At 34.9% G+C, this 12,393-nt stretch overlaps 1 pseudogene across 1 annotated transcript; it reads right to left on the minus strand.

Annotated features, from left to right (window-relative positions):
* Positions 1–2,073: 2,073 nt before the first annotated feature.
* Positions 2,074–10,792, minus strand: LOC149563319 (uncharacterized; annotated as a pseudogene). Its single transcript, XR_016364067.1, has 3 exons — positions 10,177–10,792; positions 3,396–3,898; positions 2,074–2,966 (listed from the first exon to the last, which is right to left on the minus strand). The product of XR_016364067.1 is annotated as an uncharacterized LOC149563319 (transcript).
* Between the last annotated feature and the right edge of the window lie 1,601 nt (positions 10,793–12,393).

Here is a 12,393-nt window from a genome sequence, read left to right on the forward strand (position 1 = left end):
AATGTCCAAAGGAAAAAAAATATGGAGGGAAAATAGTCTCCCAAGCCTTTGAGTCATTTCCCTAAGCCGTTACTAAGCCATAACCCCATCAAGTTTCTATGGTTCAAATAACCTTATTGGGTTATGAAAATAAGAAGTGCATTCAAAACTAAATCGAGTCATGAAACCTGATCGAGTTTTGAAGTAAAAAATCTACTTGTTGAAAATCCTCTCTCTCTCTCTCTCTCTCTCTCTCTCTCTCTCTCCATCTTTCTATCACTCTCCATACAATCCCACTTCCCTCTTCATATACCTCTCTCTCTCTCACACACACACACACAAAAACTCCTAATCTCTCTAATTCTCTCACTATGTAATAACATCTCTCTAACTCATAAATCTTAACCATTTTACTCTCTCTAACCTACCTATAACCCCCTCTGACACTAAAACCTCTCTCTCTCTCTCTCTCTCTCTCTCTCTCTCTCTCTCACTCACACACACACACACACACACACACAATACTAATTTCTCCCTAGTTCATAACCTCTCTCTCTCTCTCTCTCTCTCTCTCTCTCTCTCTCTCCACACACACACACACACACACTCTCACTCTCTCTCACTCTCTCTCTCTCTCTCTCTCTCTCTCTCTCACACACACACTCTCTCACACACACACACTCTCACTCTCTCTCACTCTCTCTCTCTCTCTCTCTCTCCTAACCTTCTCATTCTCTCATTAACTAATAGCATCTCTTTGACTAGCTTCTAACAGCCCCCTCTCCCACACTAACCCCTAACCCCCTTCTCTATGAATCCTTTCTCTCACTCTCACACTCACACTTAGAAACTCCTATGCTCTATCTGTTAATAACAACTAATCTCTCATGAACTAATAACCTCTCTCTCTCTCTCTCTCACACACACACACACTCACACACTCACACACAGACACACACTCATAACACTAGTTTTTTCTCTCTAAATAAGATAGAGATAGAGAGAGGGTTAGGAGTTAGTAATATAATTAGTAAAAGATAGTGAGAGAAATATTAAAATTTAATGATTATGTGAGTGTATGAAAGAGAGAGAGAGAGAGTTTAAGAGTAAGTAAGAGAGACATCTTAGGATTTTGTTGTGGGGGGGGGGGAATAAGATAGTACTCTTATCTGTTGATTTGCTCCATGTTTGGGAAACAATGACTATCTATTTTAGACAATATTTGATTCAAATAGATAGAAAATAAAATCTTGATGTCCTAGAATAATTTTTGTTCCATTATGATATATATCCTCAATACCTTTCTAATATAGAACTTGAATGGAGTCAATTACAGTTTGGATGTAGAAGTTATGGCCTTCAGAGTAGAGTCCATTTTTACTTCTTCAAAACCCGATTGGATTTTGAATGTACTTTTTTTTTCATAACCTGGTACAGTTATTTGAAAATCTAAAACCCAATCAAGTTTTATTTTCTATATATTTTACCAAGTCTGGTTGCTTTTTGAAATTTTAAATGACCGCATGGGTTTATTCATAACCCAATTGGGTTATTGACATTTTTTCTATTTTTTTTTATGTCCACTTTTTTGCACATCATCTTGGTGCACATAACTAGACATTAGCTTGGGAAGTTACTTGTTTCTTCTTTTCCCACGTTTCAAAACTCCCTTCGAGCACTTGTCAAGAACTATGCCACCTTGCAACTCTTGCTTTGAAAAGTAGATAATTTCAAGATATATTAAAATGATTCCAAATAAAGCATATTATAATAAGACAACTCTATCTAACATATACATCACATGCTTTCTATAACCTTGAACAAATCCCATCAACCTTTCCTCCTCATCATACATGCGCATCATATCCACTCAATCAAACTAGCTCTAACACTAGAAAAAATATAAGAATATTAAATTGACAATAAAAATTTAACAGTCACATTATATTACATATTGACCAATCAAACTAGCTCTAACACTACGAAAAAAATATAAGAATATTAAATTGACAATAAGAATCTAACAGTCACATTATATTAAATATTAATCAATCAAACTAGCTCTAACACCAGAAAAAAGATAAGAGTATTAAATTGACAAAAAGAATCTAACAGTCACATTATATTAAATATTAAACAAACATTACCATAGTTTGAATACGTTCACCTCTATATCAAGGACATCTCACATCGTATACGAATACTAAAAGACCTAATAAACGGAATACCACAGATGAACCAAATAAATTCAATACACATTGGAAATAGGTGTTCTTCCAACTTGGCACTCGAAATAGTTCTTAGTTTGTGAGCTTTCTACTAGCTCAAAGCTTTTAGAAGATCTTCTTTCGAAGCCAACGCAACGAAGGGCGGATTACACCAGAGAGCACTACAGCCTGGGCTACCCAAACGGTGGACGTAAGGATAGAGAATATAAGACTGAAACCTTCTAGTAAGATATAGTCGTCAGTTGGAAATACATGTCTTTTTCCCCGTAGTGACATTGCCCTTATGCAGTTGGGAAGAAGGCACACCATAATCCACACCATCACAGCCAACCACAAACACTCAGATGCCACAACCAAATGTATTGCTGCGCCAAATGTTATTGATAATGATACTAGTGCTATCCATAATGCATTCGAACTCATCTCAGTTATCACTGGATCCTCTACTTGGCTAGCAAAACTTGCGAAGTTGAGGAGGATTGCAGAAGCAATAGAATAACAGAAGGCCATTGTGTCAAATATCACAAATAGCTTGAAGACATTAGAGTTAATCAATAGGAGGGCTGGTTGGTCGTTTCCTTTGATACCAATGCCTCCTGGTAGAGTGAAAATAGTTGCGAAAGCAACAGTTGCAATTAGGACTGCACTTACAGATATTAGATCTGATTTCCAACCTTCCGCCTTCATTGATGGGATAGATCTTGAACCCTCACCAATTATCTTCTTCATAGCACCATGTTTATACAAATATCTTATAATCTGCAATAAGATCAGATATTTTATATTTTAGTTACAAATAAATAAATGATAAATGTGTTATTTTAATTATTAATCAGATTGATAATCATGATATTGCTATCAGGGTTTGATAGTGATTTATTAATTTGTATTTTACGAGTAGTGATTCACAAAAACTATACATTTAGCATTCATTGCATAGAAGTACTGATGTTCACATAGGTAAGTATTCAGTCTTTCTCAGAGGTCACCCTTTTAATACTATTCCAACTCAAATATATAAAATAGTAAAATTCCAAAATTACCATCTCATAAAATATGGATTGTGAATCACTACTCATGAAATATAAATCAATATGTTTGACAAAAGAACACAATGAAATCTTAATAACACTATTATAATTTAACCTACTAATTTTTTTTAAACTCATTTTAATTCAAATCACTTACACTCCTATAAAGTTGTGGATCTTCATTCCCCTTCTCTAGAGCTGTATCGTATGCTGTTTTTCCATTGTTATCAATGCAATTGAGCAACCTTTCTGAAATTACCGAAGTTATTATAACTTTCAGAGCTTTTCCTCCAACTCTCACAAATATATCAACAGCATTGTCAATAGCCAAATGCAAAGCACTTCTACCATCCTTGTCTACCATTTCTAGACAGTCGGTGCTATAATTTAGTATGACTTCAACTAAAGCTGCATTCCCTTCTTTCACTGCAACATGAAGTGCACTTTGTTTGTTCTGGTCCACTTTGTAACAGGAAACCCCATTATCGTTTTTAATAAGCATCTCTCCAATCAGGCGAATTTCCTTCTGATTCGTTGGAAAAAATGGAATTACCCCAACTGGAAATTGAATCAATGCAGCCATATGCAATGGAGTTCGGTTAAAAATATCTACTTCTGTGGCAAGTTCAGGTTTGTGGTTTAAAAGCTCCTCAATTACATCTGCACAATAGAAAAATGTAGAAATGAAATTCGGAGCAGAGTTTGTACTTGTTTAACAGTATTTTGTATGAAAAGACTATCATAACTATTATAGTTTTTTTTTATATCTTAATTTATATTGAATTTTGATTATGCAATTGATTCATATTTACAAGTAGCTTAACACTCCTACTTTATGCTCCACAATTCCTCTAATTAATAATTTGTATGTTTTTTTAATACAATTTTAATTGACATGTTCTTGGGAATGAAGCGTAGAATCTAACTAAACTCTTCTTCTATTACATTGTATTATAAATTAATTAATTTTTAAAAAGAGCTCAAATAAATCAAAGCTTCAATATAAAGTAAGAAGATACAACTAAATTAATTGTACAATTTAATTTCTTTTTGAGATTGAAGAGCATTGAAAACTTTATATATCCACCTTTGCTTCTTCTTTTTCCCACGACTAAACTGCAACCATATTAAAGACAAAGATGTCAGCAACAATACCGTAACTGGTTTTTATATAAAAATGTCTGACCTCAGCAATAACGCAAGGGCATTGACTTTATATTAAGAAACTTAAGAAACCAGGGTTTCAGAAAACCGAAGATACCAGAAAATTTCAAATGTAATACAGAAATCATTCAAGTCTGCTAAAGAATAATATAAGCTCTCTTGCTGTCAATATATATATTTGTGATTCAAAAATGGCAATTAGAAATGGCATATCAATCAGGAAAAAAATTGTCAAGAATTGTTTGAATTCTATTAAGGAAGAAATTAAGCTTAAAATTAAATCAATTTTAACAGTGTAATGTTTAAGCTATTCTATTTTTGAAAAGAGTTGTTCATAAACACAAAGTTTCTAAACTCACTTAGTATGAACTCAAGAAAGACCAACACTATTAGTAATTCAGTTACAATTATACTTCTATAATTATATAGAAGTATAATCATATATATGAAATTATATATCATTTTCCATAAGCTGAATAGAGTCACAAATGCTCCCCAAAGAACCCAGACTGCTGGCACTACTCATGGAGAGTCATAAAACCCTGGTTCAACATTCCCTAATACTTTTTAACTTCCAAGTTAATCCATCACAATAAACAAACTTCACAAATTGAAACCCTCGATGATAATAACTACTTAAGCAACTTTATGAATTAAACATTCCTAAAATGTTTAGAAACACTTCTATTGTTTTTTTTTTTGGTAAAAGGTCAATAGACCCGTACTATTATTAGATAGAACAAAACATTACAGCAATAGGAATGCTGCCAAGCACAGTGAAGACAGCATAAAGTGCAATGTCATAATGAGACAGACATTTAGTACATCCAGAAGACGAAAAAGACTAGAGATGGTGCTGATAAGGGAGATTCAACAATTCAGCCACATGAGGCTCTTCAACCACCACAAACCCCTGCTCCAAATTTGTGCCAGATTTGCCAAGTGATCAGCAATATGATTTGCCTCTCTATACCAGTGGGAGACCTTATATGCCTAAAATCTTGGTAAGAGCCTCCAAACTTCTTTAATGACATACTGAAGGTTCCAAGACACTAAGGAGTAGGAGGAAAGAGCAGATGTCACAAGTTGAGAATCACCTTCAATATGAAGCAACCTGAAACCCATATCCAAAGACATTTTAATGTCCTCCAAAAGGGCTTGTGCCTCAGCGATATTATTAGAAGCATCAGGGATTCTGGAATAAGAAGCCCTTAGTATTTTACCAGAATGGTTCCTAATAACACAACCCACTCCTGCTCTATTTGGATTACCTTTGGAGGCCCCATCGAAGTTGAGCTTCACAAAAGAACTAGATGGTGGTTGCCACTTGATTTCGCTTCTAATATCCTTCTTGGATCTTTTACCCACTAAAACTCCCCGAAATGGGATATAAATTTGTTTCCAGTTATTTAGGACATGAGAGTCAAACAAAGTGAATGTAGAAGATAAGTTTTTTGTACTCATGACATAAGAATTAACACTCTCAGATATCGAGCATTCCATCAATTCACACACTTTATCCACCTCCGAAGACTCTTTCCTAAAAATCCTCTTATTCTGTTCCCACCATAGCCCCCAAACAACTAGTGCAAGAACAACCCTCCAAATTGCTGCAAAAAAGGAGCCCTTATGTAGCAAAGGCTGGCCAATCAACCATTGAGGGAGTGTCCTATTAATTGGGCTGGTCCAACCAAGTCTATCCATAAGTCTACACCAACATTCATAGGCAAAATCGCAAGTCAGAAGGAGGTGATCTGCATCTTCTCTAACTTTTCCACACAAGACACACATAAAATTGTCTGAAATACCCAGTCTTTGGAGTCTATCTCCAATGAGAATACGCTATTAAGTGCTAGCCAAAGAAAAGCCCCAGCCTTGGGGAGGACCACATCATGCCAACAAAGGGAAAATTCCCTAGTCTTTATTGAAAACATACCATTTAGTAAGGACGAATAACCATATTTGACTGAATACTTACCACTGTTGCTGAATGACCAAATTAATTTATCCTCTTCATCAGAAATAAAGATAGATCTCTGATTAAGGATTTTTACCAGTTTAGATTTTTCTTCAACTAGGATTACACCATCCAAAATGACTTGCCAGGTGGCCTTGAGACCATCCTCTGAGATTGAGATACAAAGGTAATCACGAATTTTGGTACCCCATAACCTCTCCAAAGACACTTGAGTAGTAGGGAATTTTCCAAGTGAATTAAGAGGGGGATAACCATGCCAAGAATCTAACCAAAAAAGGGCTTTGTCACCAAAGTTGATAACCCAAGAGAGGTAGGGAAGTAAGATCTCCCTACTCCTTACCAAGAAATTCGACATTGTGGATCCTACTAGGGGATTTCTCATTGTGAATATTCTCTCTGGATTATCCGAGTCCAAATATTTAGTTTTGATAATCCTAGCCCAAAGGGCACTTGGTTTCTTATAGAATTTCCAGGTCAGCTTAGCCCCCAAGCTTAGATTCCTGTACAACAAGTTATGAATTCCCACCCCATCGGAAGATGGAGGAGTGCACATCCTGTCCTGTGAAACCAGCACAATCTTCTTTCTTTCATCTAAGTTGCCTTTCCAAATAGGACATTTCTTAATAGATTCTAGAACCCTCTTAGGAGCAAGTAGGACTGACATAACATAATTCGGAATAGAAGAGAGGACAACCTTAACCAATCCTCACAGCCAAGGATAACCATCTAGCCTTTTAAGCAGCAATCCAATCTTTAACATTTTGGATTATAGAACTCCAATATGCAGCCTTATCTTTACCTTGAAAGAAGGGAATGCCCAAGTATTTACATGGGGTTTTAGCTACTTCAAAACCCAAGCGATTTTGAATATCCCTCATCATCGACCTCTTGATGTTAAAAAAGAAAATTTTGAATTTGGATACATTTAGTTTCTGGTCTGAAGTAGAACAATAGTCATTGACGGTCTCTTTGATAATCTTAGCCTCCTGGAGATTGCCTTTACCAAATAATAAAGAATCATCAGCAAATAGATTATGAGTCATCGCTAAGGACTTACATATGAAAATGCCTTCCCATTGCCCCAAAGACCTTTTGTGTTGAATAAACCTGCTAAGCCCCTCAGCAAGAATGATAAAAAGGAATGGTGAAAGGGAATCACCTTGCCTAACTCCTTGTGAAGAAGAGAAGAAACCACAAGGCAAACCATTAACCAATACTGAAAATTTTCCTCCTGATATACATTTCATCACTCCCTTGACCCATTTCTTATGGAAACCCATTTTGACCAAGATTTGTCTTAAAAAACCCTAGTTAACTCTATCATAAGCTTTCATCATGTCCAATTTTAATACCATAGAGGGTAGTCTTTCTACTTGGATCAAATCAAGTACTTCATGGGAAATCGAAGCCCCTTCCATTGTTTGTCTACCAAGAACAAAACCACCTTGCTGTTTTGAGATGATGAATGGAATAAAATTTGCCAACCTCAAAGAAATTGCTTTGGTGAATATCTTATAAATTGTTTTGCATAAGTAAATGGGTCTGAAATTAGCAAAAGATTTTGGTTGAGCGCACTTTGGAATAAGAGAAATGAATGTTGTGTTGAATTGCTTTAGCATTCCACCATGAATCCTAGCCTCTTCCAAAGCTAAAAGGATATCCCTCCCAATGGAATCCCAACACTTCTAGAAAAATAAAGGGGAAAAACCATCTGGGTCAGGAGCCTTGTCTGCCCCCATGCTAAAAACTACCTTCTTAACTTCATCCAAAGAAAAGGGTTGCATTAAATTGGCATTATGCACATCTGAAACTAGTGATGGAATGCAGTCCAAAATTTTAGGATTAGCATGGGAAGTAACACCAGAATTTTGTGAGTTCTCAAAAAAATACATTGCCTCCTTTTGAATGTCATCTTCCACCATAAGAAGCCTTCCTGAATCACCTTGAATCTGAAAAATGGCATTACAGTGACGCCTAACTTGGACTGAAGCATGGAAGAAATGAGTATTCTTGTCACCTTCCAGTAACCAACATTCCCTTGACCTTTGACGCCAGTAAATTTCTTCCCTCAACAAAACCTCCTCTAGTTGTTCTTTTAAATCCCTTTGGATATCATATACTTCAACTGATAATCCATTATCTATAATATGTTGATTCCATTGGGATAGCTCTAACTTGATACTTCTCTTCCGCTCAAAGATATTACCAAAGCTTACAGAATTCCATTCTTTGATTCTGGACTTCATGTGTTTCAACTTGACAGCAAGTTGCTACACCCTAGACCCTGCAACAAGAGTAGATTCCCTCCACCATGTCAACAACAGATTCATAAAGTCCTTATCCCGGAACCATATCCTTTCAATCTTGAAGTAATGTTTAGGCTTATTGCCCTTGCTTTTCCTAGCAATCACTAGGTCAACTGGGAAGTGATCAGATCCAGTAAACAGGAGGATTGAAGAAACACAACCACCATGTTTCAAAATGCACTGAGGATTAAGCAAAAACCTGTCCAGCCTAACACCCACATGCTTAATCCCCTACCTTCTATTAGACCAGGTACAAATACCATTGATAGGAATACAGTCAAAGAAAGCATTACCTTCATAGAAGTCCTTGAAGTCTTGAGTCACCTTTGGAGAAGGATCCAACCCTCCAACTTTATCTTGTGCACCAAGGGTGGCATTAAAATCCCCAGGCATGATGATTTTAATGGGGCAAAGATTCTCCAAAACCTGAGACAAGGAGTCCCAAAGGTTTTGCTTACTCACCACCGAAGTGGGACCATAGATATTAATGAGAAAAAAAGACAGACTAAAATAAGATACCTCAACAGCCATCCAATTAGCAATAGAAATAATTGGATGAACTTGACAAGAGGCCCGAATTTTTAGCCCTCTCAATTTGAGCGGGTGAAAAAAGGGTGGGGCTGAATTTAGTCCCACCAGTTTAGGGAAGAATTATGCCATTTGTCAACAATCTACACTTCATTTTCCCACCAAACAAATTTATGAATAAATTTAATTTTTTTTTTTAAATTCATGAGACAAAAGCTTCCTTAAATTTAGCAGCTATGTTTTTTTTTGGAAGCGGATTCACTTATAAATCTATATTACCACTTCCCTTTTTATAAATCCTGAAAAATCTCAGCAGCACCTGCTCTATTTTTTAAGAAAGCGGGTGCCCATAGGACCCCACCCTTAGACAGACCCAAGAAAATAGCCATATTTGTTTCTAATCGACCCATTTGGCTCGTTTTTACGGGGAGATCTGGGATAGCGGATTGGAGATTCTGGGCCACAGATATCAAAAATTTGTTTCTGCTTATACGAGCTCGTCAAAGATCGCTTCTGAGGGGCTTAATTTATGCGTCTCAAAGCATTATTGTCTCGCAATCCATAATCCCCAGCTGAAGGTCCGCGATTGCCCGAGAAAACCCTGTTTGGGAACTGCTCGTTGCAGATTGGACCCCAGTGGTTTCTATCCCTACTGATCGGCGCAATGAAACCATTCTTGCTCCAAAACCTACGACTCCCTCCAGAGCTATAACATTCCCTACAACTTCTGCATTCTACTCCAAACCCTCTACCCCCATTATGAGTTGTTCTCATCTGAGGGCCCCGGCGATTACCGTATTTAAACTGAGCCATCCTCCAGCTCTCTTTAAAAAAATAAAATTGATGCATCTACATAAATATACAAAATATTCTATTTCTATTTTCAAGAAAACCTCAGATAATCCGTTGCTTGATATTCTTTTGAAAAGTTGACTAACCAAGAAAACTAAAGAATAAAATACCTTTTCTTAGTCTAGATACTGCAAGATGTAAAGGTGTTTGACCATCAAATCTCTTATTGTGCACACTCGAAGTGTGACGACACAACATTTCAACGATCTGGGCATGACCTCCCTCACAAGCTTTGAACAGAGCAGTTTCACCTTCTTCGTCGATCTCATTCACCAAATAAGAGCAGGACTGAAGTAAAGCGTCTACGACTTCTTCATGTCCTCCCAATGCTGCTTCATGCAAAGCTGTGTTTCCCTCTTTATTTTTAGCTCTTAAAAATGCTGCATACTATGCGCTGTGTTGACATTTGAGACACCAATCAGATTTTGCACAAAATGCAGAGAGCCATGGAAGGCAGCAATGTGAAGGACAGTGTTTCCACCGGGAGTCACCTCATTCACAATGCCCTGTAGCTCCCCAATTTCATTAACAACTCTTATGTTCCCTGATTTGGCTGCTTCATACAGCCTTTTGTTCATTCCTCTGCAAACATACCCACTCTGATCCATCACTAAGCTTGTGGAAAAAGACTCAAGGCGTAATACACAAGTAAGTTTTCAATGGGAGTGTGGTCGGTTCGCAGAGATAATGTAATAGTGAGTATGTTAGGTAGGTATCTGCCAAACTTTTTTTCTATCAATTGAACAATTTTTAATTTTTGAAAAGGATCTCTCATGCTAAAATGTGAACAGCTCCTCGTCATCTAGGAATATTGAAAACTAAAATATTTAACACATGTTTGACATTTCATAGTTTGACATTATAGTACAAAGATAGTTAATAGTATTATTCTTATACCAACTCTTATTTATCAATTGAACATAATTTTAACATAATTTTATTATGATTTGAAAATAAATAAATGTATATCTTGTTATCTTAGATCATGATAGTTGTTAATTCTTTCTCTTTTCAATAAGTATCTTTTTTTCTATTAATTGAACAATTTTTTATTTTTGAAAAGAATCTATTTTGAGCCATTGCTGTACTAAAATGTGAACAACTCCTAGTCATCTAGAAATATAAGGTTAAAAACTAAAATATTTAGCACATGTTTGGCATTTAATAGTTTCATATTATGTAATTAAAAAAAAATAGTACTATTATTATTGTTATACCAACTCTTATCAATTCAACATAATTTGAGAATAAATAAATACATACATCTTGTCATCTTAGATCATGATAATTGTTAATTCTTTCTCTTTTCAATAAGTATAATTAATGTTCAATTTAGAAATTTGAGCAATCGAAATATTATAAAGTTTCACTAAGAAAAATGAATTATATGGTTGACAATTTGCTACATACATTATATTATAAAACTTTTCAATAATAATAATTAATGCTCATTTTAAAAATTTGAGCAATAAAAATATTTACGAGTACTACCCAATATAAAATAAAATAAAATTATATGACAGATCATTCGTTGCATACATTATGTAATAAAACTTTCCAATATTCATAATAATTAATGCTCATTTTAAAAATTTAAGCAATCAAGATATTTAAAACAATTGGAAAGAAAAAATAAACTATATGACTTTTGAACAATTAAAATATTTTTCAATTACAAGACTCACTATTTGATGCATACATTATATTATAGAACTTGATTACTAATTAAATAAAAATACTTTACAATTTTTTAATCTACGATAATATTATAAAACTTTCCAATAGAATACATTTTAGAAATTTGAGCAATCAAACAAATTAAAAGTACAATAAGACAAAGTATACTATAAAGATGACCATTGAATACATACATTATATTATAAATTTGATTATTAGTTAAATAAAGATATTTGGAATAAACAAATCCTAACTTCTACAATTAAATTATTATTATATATTTAATGATTTAATATACATTCGAGAATACGTCCAACTCAAATTTTAGGAAACAAACATTATTAATTTGATTTAGATTCACGCATCTGTAAATTCAATGTCATCCAATTGATGCTCAGTTTAGAAATTTAAGCAATCAATTATTGAAGCATCTGGTAGGGAAATAAATCATAAGACTCGCCATTTGACGCATCAATAATATTACTATTTAACACATTTGAAGCAGAGATATGTCACAGAAATAGAAATAAGTTTTGAATTTCAACGACAATATTTTAATTAACAATGTGCATAAAAGCTAAGTCATCGGCTACTCCTCAATGAAATGAATATGATACCCTACAAAATTACTTGAATGCGAACGACACCAG

This window comes from Cupressus sempervirens, chromosome 4, assembly GCF_028749045.1.
Source record: "Cupressus sempervirens isolate cs-2001-9-10 chromosome 4, ASM2874904v1, whole genome shotgun sequence".
Taxonomy (NCBI): Eukaryota; Viridiplantae; Streptophyta; class Pinopsida; order Cupressales; family Cupressaceae; genus Cupressus; species Cupressus sempervirens.